We start from the raw sequence: 12500 nt of genomic DNA, 5'->3' as shown, positions 1-12500 counted from the left end.
CTCCTCCTCCTCCTCCTCCTCCTCTCCCATGTCCTTCCCTTTCTCCTCCACTTATTCTTCTCCACCTTCCCATTGTTTCTCCCCATCCCACCCACCTCCTTTTCCTCTTGTATTTGACCCTCGCCCATTTTTCTTTCCCCTCTTCTCTCTTTCTTCCCTTCTCCCCCTCATTCCTTCTTCCTTTCTCCCCTTCATTCCTTCTCCCCTTCTCTCCTTTTTTCCTTTTTTCCCCTTATCCTCTTTATTCCTTCTCCCCTTCTCCCTTTCCCCCCTTCATTCGTTCTCCCCTTCCCCCCTTTTCCCTTCCTCCCCTTTTCCCCTTATCCCTTTCTCCCCTCCTTCCTTCTCCCCTTCTCCCCTTCTTCCCTTCCCCCCTTCTCCTCTTCATTCCTTCTCCCTTTCTCCCCTTCATTCCGTCTCCCCTTCTCCCCTTTTCCCTTTCTCCCCTTCTCCCCTTCTCCTCTTCTCCCCTTTCCCCTTCCCCCCTTCCCCTCCTCTTTATTTCCTCCTCCACTTTAACGTTTGTTCTCCCTTAACTTGTTTCTATTTGTCGCCCTCTTCTTTTTCCTCCGTCCCCTCCTCTTCATCTCTTCCTCTTCCACCTCCTCACCTTCCTCTCTCCAACCACTCTCCCTTCCACTTCCCCACACCTTCTATACGTCACTCTACTCTTTAATCTTCCCCTCCACTTTCCCTTCCTCCATTTCCTTCTTTCCCTTTCCCCTCTCCTTCCTCTCTTCCCATTCATCCTTTTGTATCTGTTCGACACCCTTATCTTTATCCGTCTCCTCTTCCTCCACCTCTTCCCTTTCCATTTCCTTTCCTCCATTTCCCTGGCCCCTCTTTCCCTATCTCCATCTTTGGTGCCTTTTTTCCATTCCGCTGCGTCAGGAAGAGTCGGGAACCTTCTCCGTTCTCGGCCGCCTTCTGCAATCTCTCTCTTTTTTTTTTTTTTTTTTTTGTTCTTCTTCATCTTCTTCTTCTTCTTCTTCTTCTTCTTCTTCTTCTTCTTCTTCTTCTTCTTCTTCTTCTTCTTCTTCTTCTTCTTCTTCTTCTTCTTCTTCTTCTTCTTCTTCTTCTTTTTCTTCTTCTTCTTCTTCTTCTTCCTTTTTTTTTTTTTTTTTTTTTTTTTTTTTTTTTTTTTTTTTTTTTTTTTTTTTTTTTTTTTTTTTTTTTTTTTTACCAGACTCCTGTTTCGGGTTCTTTTATTCATCGCCTTTCATCGGATTCAAGCCATCGTGCGAGACCCGACGAGCTTCCAGTTTTTTATCTTCGTCAGTTTCTTTTCGCTTCCGACCCTGAGACTCTCCTTCAACTGAATATAACCTTCTGTCGGATTCCAGAATAAAGACTATAAGGTGTGATTCTGGAACTGAAGGAATACATTATGACACTATTTAATTCTTTTGTTTGATGATGGAACAAGACCTGAAATGTAAAAACGAGATTCAATCCCTCTGCGTCCAAAACCTTTCTGTAAAACGGAATGAAAACGTCTGGCTCTTAACCAGAATAAAATCATTAATATAACTTTGTCACTTGAAACGGGGTCAAAGAGATGATATTATCTCAGCGATGTTAGATGACCATCGAGGAATTAATTATATTACATCAAATACCCTGTTATATTCCTCCACTCTTGGGACAGGTAACAGTCAATGCTGGTAATGGGAAAGGAGTGCGAGATTCGAACCCAGGACTAAGCGAATGCGGGACCAGCACTCTTCCGATTACGTCAACTTTCCTATCACCTTCTTTTTTTTCTTTAAGAAATTTCTCATTTGACCCTTTGTGTCGTTGGAGCCCAGTAGTTTCTGTACTTCCACGAACCTTCCTTTTATTAACTAGAGAGATGATTGAGACCTTGTAGTAATTCGCTGCTCCTCATTGGCTGCCTGATTGCGGGTTGTCTAGTGTTCTTTGTTATGTGGGTTGCCTCCTATGAAAATGAACTTGACTTGTATTGGATACTAAGCTTATTAGTTGTGCCGCTTTGAATTAAATGTATTTTGTAGACTACAAGTCTTTTCCTTTTATTTTTATAGGTGTCAACACCTACTTGTTTGCAATCCGAAAAAATTGCGTTTGTCTGGCGTCAACCAGGACAAAATATATAAGGAAAGGTCATTATAGTGAAGAAGGTACATAAAAAGGGGTTTTGTCATAGTTTTCTTTCCAACATCAGTCCTCCACTAAAGCCTATGTACCGTCGACTCCAAATATAAGGATTACAATTACTGATGTCTAATATGGAGCTTCACTGTTGGGTATAGATCTTGAGGTCTTAAAGTTACGATCTTTTCTGAGGAGTCGTAAGTTTACGATGTAAACGAGTCATTTACTACTTACTACTTATTTACATCGTAAATATTCAACGTATAGAGATATATTTGACCACAGCTTAACAGAAAACACCAATTTCTGTAGTACGTATGAGTGAAACCGATTGGATATTATTTTTCTGAGACAGTGATACTTACGAGGTAGATACTGCCAAGTAACTAGTAATAGTTATAACTAGTAACGGTAGTAACTATTCTTCTATTACTGAGATGGCTTGTGTAGATGGCAAACAAGCATAAGTGTCAAGGTCTGTAACCTAAGCTAACCGTACATGCAATCAACATCAGCCTTCCTCTACTCCATTGATTACTGCTCTTCTTTATCTGCCAGTCTTTTGAGTTGAAGAGAGGGGAATAAGTGAATGAAAAGAGAGAAAAAGAGAGGCAAAAGAAGAAAAAAATGGGGGAGAGGGGGAAGAATTGATGATGGGAGTAGAGATGAATGGAGAAGGGAAGTCAATTTGGATTAATGAAAGTAAATAGATTCATAGAACCAAGAAAAAACCAACACGACACAAATATGATTAACATATACCAGAGGTTTTTTTCCCCCTTACAAGGGAGGTAGCCAAAGTCAAAGGCAAAAAGTCACTCCCACCCATTTCATCCTCACATACTCCACTCCCATTCACCATCCCTCGCTCCCTCTTTACTTGGCTCCTCCTGGATGGCGGGTCATACTAAAGTAAAGAGAAATATACGAAGGAAGAATTAAATGTAAAAGTAGATAGACAGACAAAGGAGAGGTGAACGAGTTAGATATTCCGAAAATACGAACGTTCAAGAAAATATATTCGAATGTGTATGTTTCTAGATATGAATGTGTAAATGTTTGACTTCTCTATATAATCTCAAAACTTCGCTTTTGATAGATAGATTATTTTGTCACAAAGCTTCATCTAAACAGGAATGTTTATTTACAAGTATTACGCATATTCAGACAAGATACATATCATTGTACTGATCTTTTTAGTGAATTCTATTTTCAAAACTAACTTCCAAATGGATTTAAAAAGCTTGTTATTATTGTATTATTCTTTCGACCGCAGACTTAACAAAATACATGCATACACACACATAAATTTATATATGTATATGTACAGTATATGTATATGTATATGTATATGTATATATGTGTGTATATGCTTGTGTGTGTGTGTGTGTGTGTGTGTGTGTGTGTGTGTGTGTGTGTGTGTGTGTGTGTGTGTGTGTGTGTGTGTGTGTGTGTGTGTGTGTGTGTGTGTGCGTGTGTGTGTTGTGTGTGTGCATGTGTGTGTGTGTGTGCATGTGTGTGTGTGTGTGTGTATTCACTTGGTCTTTGGATCACGTGTTGGACTCGTGATCAACAGCTACTTCCCTCCTGGAAGAGAGCTCAGAACTCGTAGGTCCGATCTATGGGTAATGCTATGACCTTGCACACACACACACACCCAACTCCCCGCCCACGAGAGTCAGAGTAACGACCCGAAGCGCAGTGGTACCGAAGTAATTTCGGCCCTGGGCAGGATTCGAACCAGGAACTCCAGGCCACTATCGTGGCAGTTCAGTGCTCTACCAACTGCGCCACCGAGTGTGTGTGTGTGTTGTGTGTACATGTGTGTGTGTGTGTGTGTGTGTGTGTGTGTGTGTGTGTGTGTGTGTGTGTGTGTGTGTGTGTGTGTGTGTGTGTGTGTGTGTGTGTGTGTGTGTGTGTGTGTGTGTGTGTGTGTGTGCGTATTGTATATATATATATATATATGTGTGTGTGTGTGTGTGTTATGTGTGTGTGTGTGTGTGTGTGTGTGTGTGTGTGTGTGTGTGTGTGTGTGTGTGTGTGTGTGTGTGTGTGTGTGTGTGTGTGTGTGTGTGTGTGTGTGTGTGTGTGTGTGTTTGTGAGTGTGTACAAGCACATATGCGGGGCTGGATATGAGGCAAAATTCAATTACACAAAGTGCTGTGGTGACTAACTGCACCTGACGATAATTACGTCATCACGTCGGAGGCCTCTAGCTCACGAAAATAATTCCAAAAACCATTTCAAACCGATTTCCTAATTTTGATAACAAAAAAAATCACCGATTTCGCAAACATTCACGAGAGGATTGGCACGTTACCCAAACAAGAATGTGGAGTCATATCACCCAATCAGTCAACAGCCAATCAGAGCAAACGATTGGGGTAATAAATAATGATTGGCTATAGTAAGTAAAACGTTTTCATTTTGTTGACATATTTGACCAATATATTGGCGATACTTCTGTTACCTGTACTTATATCAGTGTCTTATTTCAAGATTTAATTTTCAGCGAAAATTTTGAAAATATAATCGTACCAACCTGACACCATTAATATTGCAGGAAGTATATTGATATTGCTATTATATACTCATTGCGCTTTCCCGAGGGCAAGTCACAGGATTTGTGAAATGTGTGTTAGATGCACCGTAGACTTTTCCACTTCAAAATTAATTACAATCAATCAATCAATCAAATCAACCATCCTGAGTCCACTGCCGAACAAAGGCCTCCTTCATAGAATTCCATGAATCACACGACCGTGACTTCCTCTGCGACGTCACTCATGCAAACTTCTCGATCTCGTCTCTCCACCTGTCTGGTCTCCCTCTTCCACGCTTACCATCTCGCGGCGTCCACTCAGTTACACACTTGCTCTATCGCTCATCAGTCGTTCGGACTAACTTACCTGCCCAATTCCACTTCCTCTCTTTTACTGCCTCCACAATGTCTTTCACTCTAGTCTGCTCTCTCACCCAACTTGCTCTCTTTCGGTCTCTCAGTGTTATTCCCATCATTGATCTCTCCATTCTCCTCTGTGCAGTCCTTAGCTTTGTTTTCATCGCCCTCGTCAGCTTCCAAGTCTCACACCCGTATATTATTGCTAGCAGAATGCATTGATTGTAAAATTTACGTTTCAAACATAAAGGTAGAGAGCCTCTCAGGATTATATTATACTTACCAAACACTTTCCAACCAATTGTAATGCATCTTTTTATTTCATTATCATGATCTTTCGTCACCTTCACCATCTGGCCTAAATAATTATACTCTTCAACTTCCTCAAGACTCTCACCATCAATTACAATCTCTTTTAAACCTACTTTGAGACTTTGTTTAGATCGCTCAGCATATCTTGCAAGTCTTCTGCTCTTTCTGAAATAAGAATAATGTCATCCGCAAACCTTAAGTGGTTCAAATATTCGCCATTAATATTCAAACTTTTCTTTTCCCAACTCAACCTTCTGAAAATATCTTCCAAACAAGCTGTAAATAGTTTGGGTGAAACTGTATTGCCTTGTCGTACTTCTTTCTCGATCTTGATCTTTTCTGTATCTTTATGTAGTCGAATTATAGCGGTACCTTTCGCAAAAATCTTTTCTAAAATTTTTACGATCTGTTCGTTTGTACCCTGTTTACGCAGCGAGTTTAGTATTGCTATTTGTTCTACCGACTCAAAGGCCTTCTCGTAATCTACAAGAGCTAAACACAGAGGTATATTGAATTCTGTCGTTTTCTCGATTAGTTGATTTATTGCCTGCAAATGGTCTAGGGTCGAATATCCGCTCCTAAAGCCTGCCTGTTCTCTCGGTTGGTTTCCATCTAAAACTTTTCTTAGTCTATTTGTAAGGATCTTGGAGAATACTTTATACACGTTTGATAGCAAGCTAATCGGTCGATAGTCTTAGGACCTTGATTAATTACACTTGGCCACAAAGACTAAAGTCATTATTATCAAATCTTACTAACATACTGGAACTAGTTTTATTCTATCTCTTTAGGAAAATATATCTTGTTAATTAACTACCTAACGTGTAGATAATTCCCAAAACTGCTGTAATATTATCAAAACTACTGTAATATTATTAAAACGAATCTATCAAAGCCACCGTGCTCTAGTGGCGTAGTCGCAAGCGTGATGGTATCGCATTCGCCTACTTGTGGGTTCGAATCCCGCACTTCTCTCCAATTCCCAAAAGTGACTTTAACCTGTCCAAACTGTCGTTAAAGAGCATAATAGGGCAAAGGTGACGGCTTCGGCCGCAGCTACGACTTCTCACCACCTATCGAGACATGTCAGACCCTAAAAATCGTAGAATTATGCAAACACAGTGCTTTAGAAATGTTTAAGAAATACGCTCCAGTAACAAACCCATTATTAGTTTCAAATCCTCATAAAACTTTTATAGTATTCTTCAGCTATGCGCTCCATCAGCTAATGAAAATGAAAGTTTGCGTGCCCATGTCTTGTGTGTGTGTGCGTGTGTGTGTGTGCGTGTGTATGTGTGTGTGCGTGTGTGTGTGTGTGTGTGTGTGTGTGTGTGTGTGTGTGTGTGTGTGTGTGTATGTGTGTGTGCGTGTGTGTGTGTATGTGTGTATGTCTGTTTGTGTGTGTGTGTGTGTGTGTGTGTGTGTGTGTGTGTGTGTGTGTGTGTGTGTGTGTGTGTGCGTGTGTGTGTGTGTGTGTGTGTGTGTGTGTGTGTGTGCGCGCGCGTGTGTGTGTGTGTGTGTGTGTGTGTGTGTGTGTGTGTGTGTGTGTGTGTGTGTGTGTGTGTGTGTGTGTGCGCGTGTGTGTGTGTATGTGTGTGTGTGTGTGTGTTTCACTCTCTCTTTCTCTCTCTGTCTTAAAGGATTACAAAGGATTACAAAGGCGGAGCATACCGACAGGAGACCTTTTGATCCATATCTAGGTCGGATGCGAGAAAAAAAAATCATATTAATAATAAAATAATAAATAAAAACTATGATAATGTAAATAACAAATAAAATACATAAATAAATGGATAGGTATAGTCAAAGAATAAACAAACAGGTAAATAGTAAATAATAATAAATTGACATATAACTAATAATAAATAATAATCAGACAGACAAATGATAACAAAACAAAAACAAATAATATAAGATAAATTATAATCATTACAGCATCTTACTTAGGTATTTATCTAAATGATTCTTAAAGCTTTGAACTGAACTACATTGCACTACCTGTGCAGGAAGTTTATTCCATTCATTAACTACACGGTTGGCAAAGTTGTTTCTACCTACTTCCAAATTGAATCTATTTCCAGACAGTTTGAGACCATTGTTTCTTGTCTGATTCTCATTCAATGTAAAAATTTGGTCACTTTTGATGTTGTCAATTCCCTTTAGAATTTTAAAGACCTATATCAAGTCACCTCTGAGTCTACGCTTTTTTAGGGAAAACAGATTCATATGTTTTAGTCGATTTTCGTATGATTTATTTTTGATATTTGGAATCAGTTTTGTGGCTCGCCGTTGTACTCTTTCCAATCTGTCAATGTCTTTAATGAGATTCGGTGACTCACTCTCATACTCTCTCTATCTATCTATCTCATTCTCTCTATCTTCTATATCTCTGTTTCTCTCTGTCTCTCATACTCTCTCTATCTATCTATCTCATTCTCTCTATCTTCTATATCTCTGTTTCTCTCTGTCTCTCTCTCTCTCTCTCTCTCTCTATCTTCTATATCTCTGTTTCTCTCTGTCTCTCTCTCTCTCTCTCTCTCTCTCTCTCTCTCTCTCTCTCTCTCTCTCTCTCTCTCTCTCTCTCTCTCTCTCTCTATCTATCTATCTATCTATCTATCTATCTATCTATCTATCTCTTTCTCTCTCTCTCTCTCTCTCTCTCTCTCTCTCTCTCTCTCTCTCTCTCTCTCTCTCTATCTCTCTCTATCTCTCTCTCTCTCTCTCTCTCTCTCTCTCTCTCTCTCTCTCTCTCTCTCTTTCCTTCCCACACTCATGCACTCTCCCTCCCCCTCCCCTGCCGCCCTCCTCTTTGGTATCTGAAAATTTGAGACTCCTCCCGTGTTGTTAAAGAAAAAAGCGCATGGCGGAATTCATTGTACACTATTAAAAAAAAATCTTTGTTGTTATTATTCTTGAAAACGCCGGGTCGAAAAAAAACGGTTGAAGAATACATTGTACACTATTCAGTTTTTTATGATTTTTTTTTCTACATCAAATTAGAGGACCGATAGTTGTTAGACTATTTGATCCAGTTAAAATGAATCTGGTTAGTTAAAGATTTATTCTGGTTTGTTGAAACCTTAATCTGGATCATTTAAACCTTATTTTTGTTAGCTTAGATATTAATCTGGTTAGTTTAAACCTTTATCCGTTTGGTTGAAAACATAATCTAGTTGATTAAAACCTTAACCTCGTTAGTTTAAACTTTATCCTGGTTGGCTGACACCTTAATCTGGTTAGTTTAACCCTTAATTGGGTTAGTTTAAATCTTAATCTTATTATTTTACTCTCAGTCTAGTTAATTTAAACTTTAATCTGCTTAGCTTTTGCTTATTATCTTGCCTCCACCTGTTTTTAACTAATATTAGTTCGTACATGTCTAAATCTCTCCTGAAGATGTGGTATAACATACCACACTAAATCAACGGAAACAAGTACCATTACATCGCATAGCTGCACTCACCCCTCTCCACCCGCCATAAGGTCACCCGTGACAAGATCCCAGTGAGACTTCAGTCCCATCCCTACCACCCTGGCTAATATAATTTATTGAACTCAAACTCATAGACCAAACCATAAAAAAGGCGAAGTGTGATGACGTGGTTATGCTTAAGAGATTTTGTTCTGCCCAAAGGATTTTGTTCAGCTTAGAAGAACTCCTTCGTTATACAGAGAAGTACTACTACCACAACCACCACCATTGCCACTACCACCACCACTAACACCACTACCGTCACTACCACCACTAACACTACCACCACCTTTTATTAGGTGACCGGAATCCAAAGCGTACTGGTCTCGCATTCGCTTAGTTTCGGGCTCGAATCCCGCGCTTCTGTCCGATTCCCAGCAGTGACTATTAGTTACCTGCCCCAGTAGTCTAAGCGCACAGGGAAAAGGTGACGGTTTCGGGCGCAGCTACTCAGCGCCTCCTGTCGTAGACCTCTCACCTTCTTCTGACACTACACCCGTGTTTCTCTTTCCCTTGTCTCCGCATACTGCTTGCACGGACGACTTGTTAGTGGCTTAGTGCCTTTGACCGCCTCTGCATTAGTATTGTGGCGGAGTCCTTTTTCAAAGGAGACTTGAAGTTTTCAAGAATCTTCAAGAATTTACTTCACTGAGGAACGGGGACACGGAAAAACTAAGCCCTTCAGTGGCATAAGAAAGTACGTTGACTATTATGGTTATTTGATTTAAGATTTACAAGATTTTTTTTTATGATATATAAATTACTCAACATCAAGGGCTATTTGTATGGTGGAAAGCGCTCTACTTTTTTTTTTTTTTTTTTTTTTTTTACCGGTGCTTTTGAAGCAGAGGTGGGGGTTGATGTGTGACTTTTTTCTGCAAGAATAGTTCCCAAAAATAATTATTTCAAAAATAATTATTTCTAATATTGCAAGGGGGTGTTCGGTTGCCAGGTGGATACCGTGTCGAATTTATGATCAGGTGGTCGTGAGTTCCATTCCCGGGACCCACTGCGTGTGGGGAGGCGACCCAAACAGCGGCTTGCCTCAACTGATAGAACCTGCCCTACAGGGGTTTCTCACTTCCCGCTTCGTGGGAGTGGGGTGGTGAGTTTTGAGTTTAATATTGTAAGATAAATACATTGGTAGTATCATTTTATCATTGTTTACTGCGTTCAAGTCCCACCTTGCAATATTTGCAACAATATATGATTAAGTGCCTTGCAACCGCGTGTGATGACGTGCATCTCAATGGCCTGAGGCTTTTGTCTCGTAATATATTCTCCATTAGTAATTATGCCCAAGGTAATGACATGAATTATTTTCTTTTTTAACCTAGACTAACGTGCGTGTGCTTGCATGTAGCAAAGCATATTTGATTGGTTGAATGACACGTTTTGTTTTCCATGCAACAACGAGAAATTTCTAAGCTCTATGCTGCAATCTACATGTAGTATTATTATTCAAATGCTATGATAAAAAGCACCACAGCTGCGTGCAATTAAGCAGGTCAAATGTCACATCCAGATTGTGTGCTTTAGCTTTTAATCAAGTTAATGCAGGAAATAGTTACCGGTATCACATAGGTTAGTTTGCGGTGGCTTCTCTGGCTCCGCTACGGACAATCCACCCACGCTCAGTGAAGAGCCATGTGACAAACCCTAGAACCTAGGACAGAGTATGCATATTGGAAAAAAATTATGGCTGTGTGTGTGATTCACCATGGTCTTGGATCATATGTTGGGCTAATGATCGACATCTATTACCCTCCCGGATAAGAGTTCAGAGCTCATATATGACCGATGGATAATGCTGTGACCGTACACGCAAACACACCCATAACTCCCCGCCCACGAGAGTTGGAGTAGCGACTCGCAGCGCAGCGATACTGAAATTGTTTCAGCCCTGAGCGGGATACGAACTCGGACCGCTATATCAGCGGTTGTGAACGCTACCACTTTGCCGTCGAGTGTGTGTGTGTGTGTGTGTGTGTGTGTGTGTGTGTGTGTGTGTGTGTGTGTGTGTGTGTGTGTGTGTGTGTGTGTGTGTGTGTGTGTGTGTGTGTGTGTGTGTGTGTGTGATTGTTTATGTGTTTATTCCTCCCTCCCAAGCCACCTCTCTCCAAGCCACCTCTCTCTTCCGCTCTCTTTCTCTCTTCTCACTCCCTCATTTATTCACTCCCCACCAACTCCCCATCTCCCTTACTACTAATCTCTCCAGCCACCGACCTGACTTCATTGTGGGGCTTGGCACAGCTGCTGATAAGCCCCCCCCACCCCCTCTCCAACCTAACCTCCCCCCTCCCCCCCACCTCCAAGTGACCAGCCCTTCCCGCTGACCGGACAGACATAGTTGTCCATATCTTAAGAAGAAAAAGAATAGGAGGAAGAAAAAGAGAAGAAGGAGGAAGAGGAGGAGGAGAAGGAAGAAGAGGCAGAAGAGAAAGAAGGAATGGAAGGAGAAGAAGGGGAAAAAGAGCAAGAAGAGGAAGACGAGGAATAAAACGAATAAGAAGAAGAGGAAGAAGGAGGGAAAGAAAAAAGTAGGAATATAAGGAAAAAGGATAAAATGTGGAGAAAAGGAGGAGGAGGAGGAGGAGGAGGAGGAGGAAGAGGAGGAGGGGTAGGAAGGGGAAAATTTGAAGAGGAAGAGGAGGAAGAAGAGGAATAAGGTGAAGAAAATGAGGTGGAAAAAGAGGAGGAAGAAGAAGGGGCAGTAGAGGAAGAGGAAGAATAAGAAAGAGAAGACAACAGCAGTACCACCAAAAAGACCAACATCCCCAAAGACCAACACGAAATCCAAAACCGACACCAACAACAACACCAACACCGTCACTACCACCACCACATCTACTATCACCACCACCATCACCAATATCAACACCACCACTAACACTACTACCACCACCAAACATCACGACCACCACTTATCAACACTATCACTACCACTACCACCACTACTACTATCACCACTACCACCACTAGCACTACTACTACCATTACCACCGTCACCACTAACACTACTGTGGTGCCGTCGATTGATTTAGTGTTTAACCAAGAGCACCTCCAATGGGAGTGATCAGAGATACCCACATAAGAACGATTTGGGAAATAAAAAAAATCAAGGTATACGCTGCCACCACCCAATCGTCTATATGGATATATCTGACCATAAATGGAAACTGCTCCTTGTTATTCACGTCTGACTCCGTCCCCTTTCCTCAGGTCGTTCGGGGTTGGTTCTGGGTAGCGAAAAGGCCTATGCCCAAGTGGGGGTAGTAAAAGAAAATAAGCGAAGGTCTGCTATGTGTTAATTATTACACTGAAGCAAAAATATAGTAAGGAAATACAAAAGTATATTGTGGTTTTCTCCAACTAGACAATCTATTGATCCTTACAATATGAAAAATATATGGGTATGCGAGACATTTAATAACACAGTTTTTTCTTTCTTATGGGCATCATAAGTAAGGTCACAGGCACGTGGAAAAACGTAGTTATTTACGCTCCAACCTTCCGGTCACTGTATAAGTCTACTTATAATATTGTGTCTACCTTCAAGCACTGTGTCTACCTTCAACCCCGTATTCTTATTAGAGAACGATCACAGACAGAATTGTACTCTAAGGATTACACCCTCATAGCTAATGTATATACGCAAAGTGTTTGTGAAGTACACTCCCTTAAACCCCTTTTTCCATATCT

Source organism: Oratosquilla oratoria, chromosome 30 (genome assembly GCF_046742065.1).
Source record: "Oratosquilla oratoria isolate Oo_2021 chromosome 30, ASM4674206v1, whole genome shotgun sequence".
Classification (NCBI taxonomy): Eukaryota; Metazoa; Arthropoda; class Malacostraca; order Stomatopoda; family Squillidae; genus Oratosquilla; species Oratosquilla oratoria.
Note: the sequence above shows the minus strand (reverse complement) of the source record.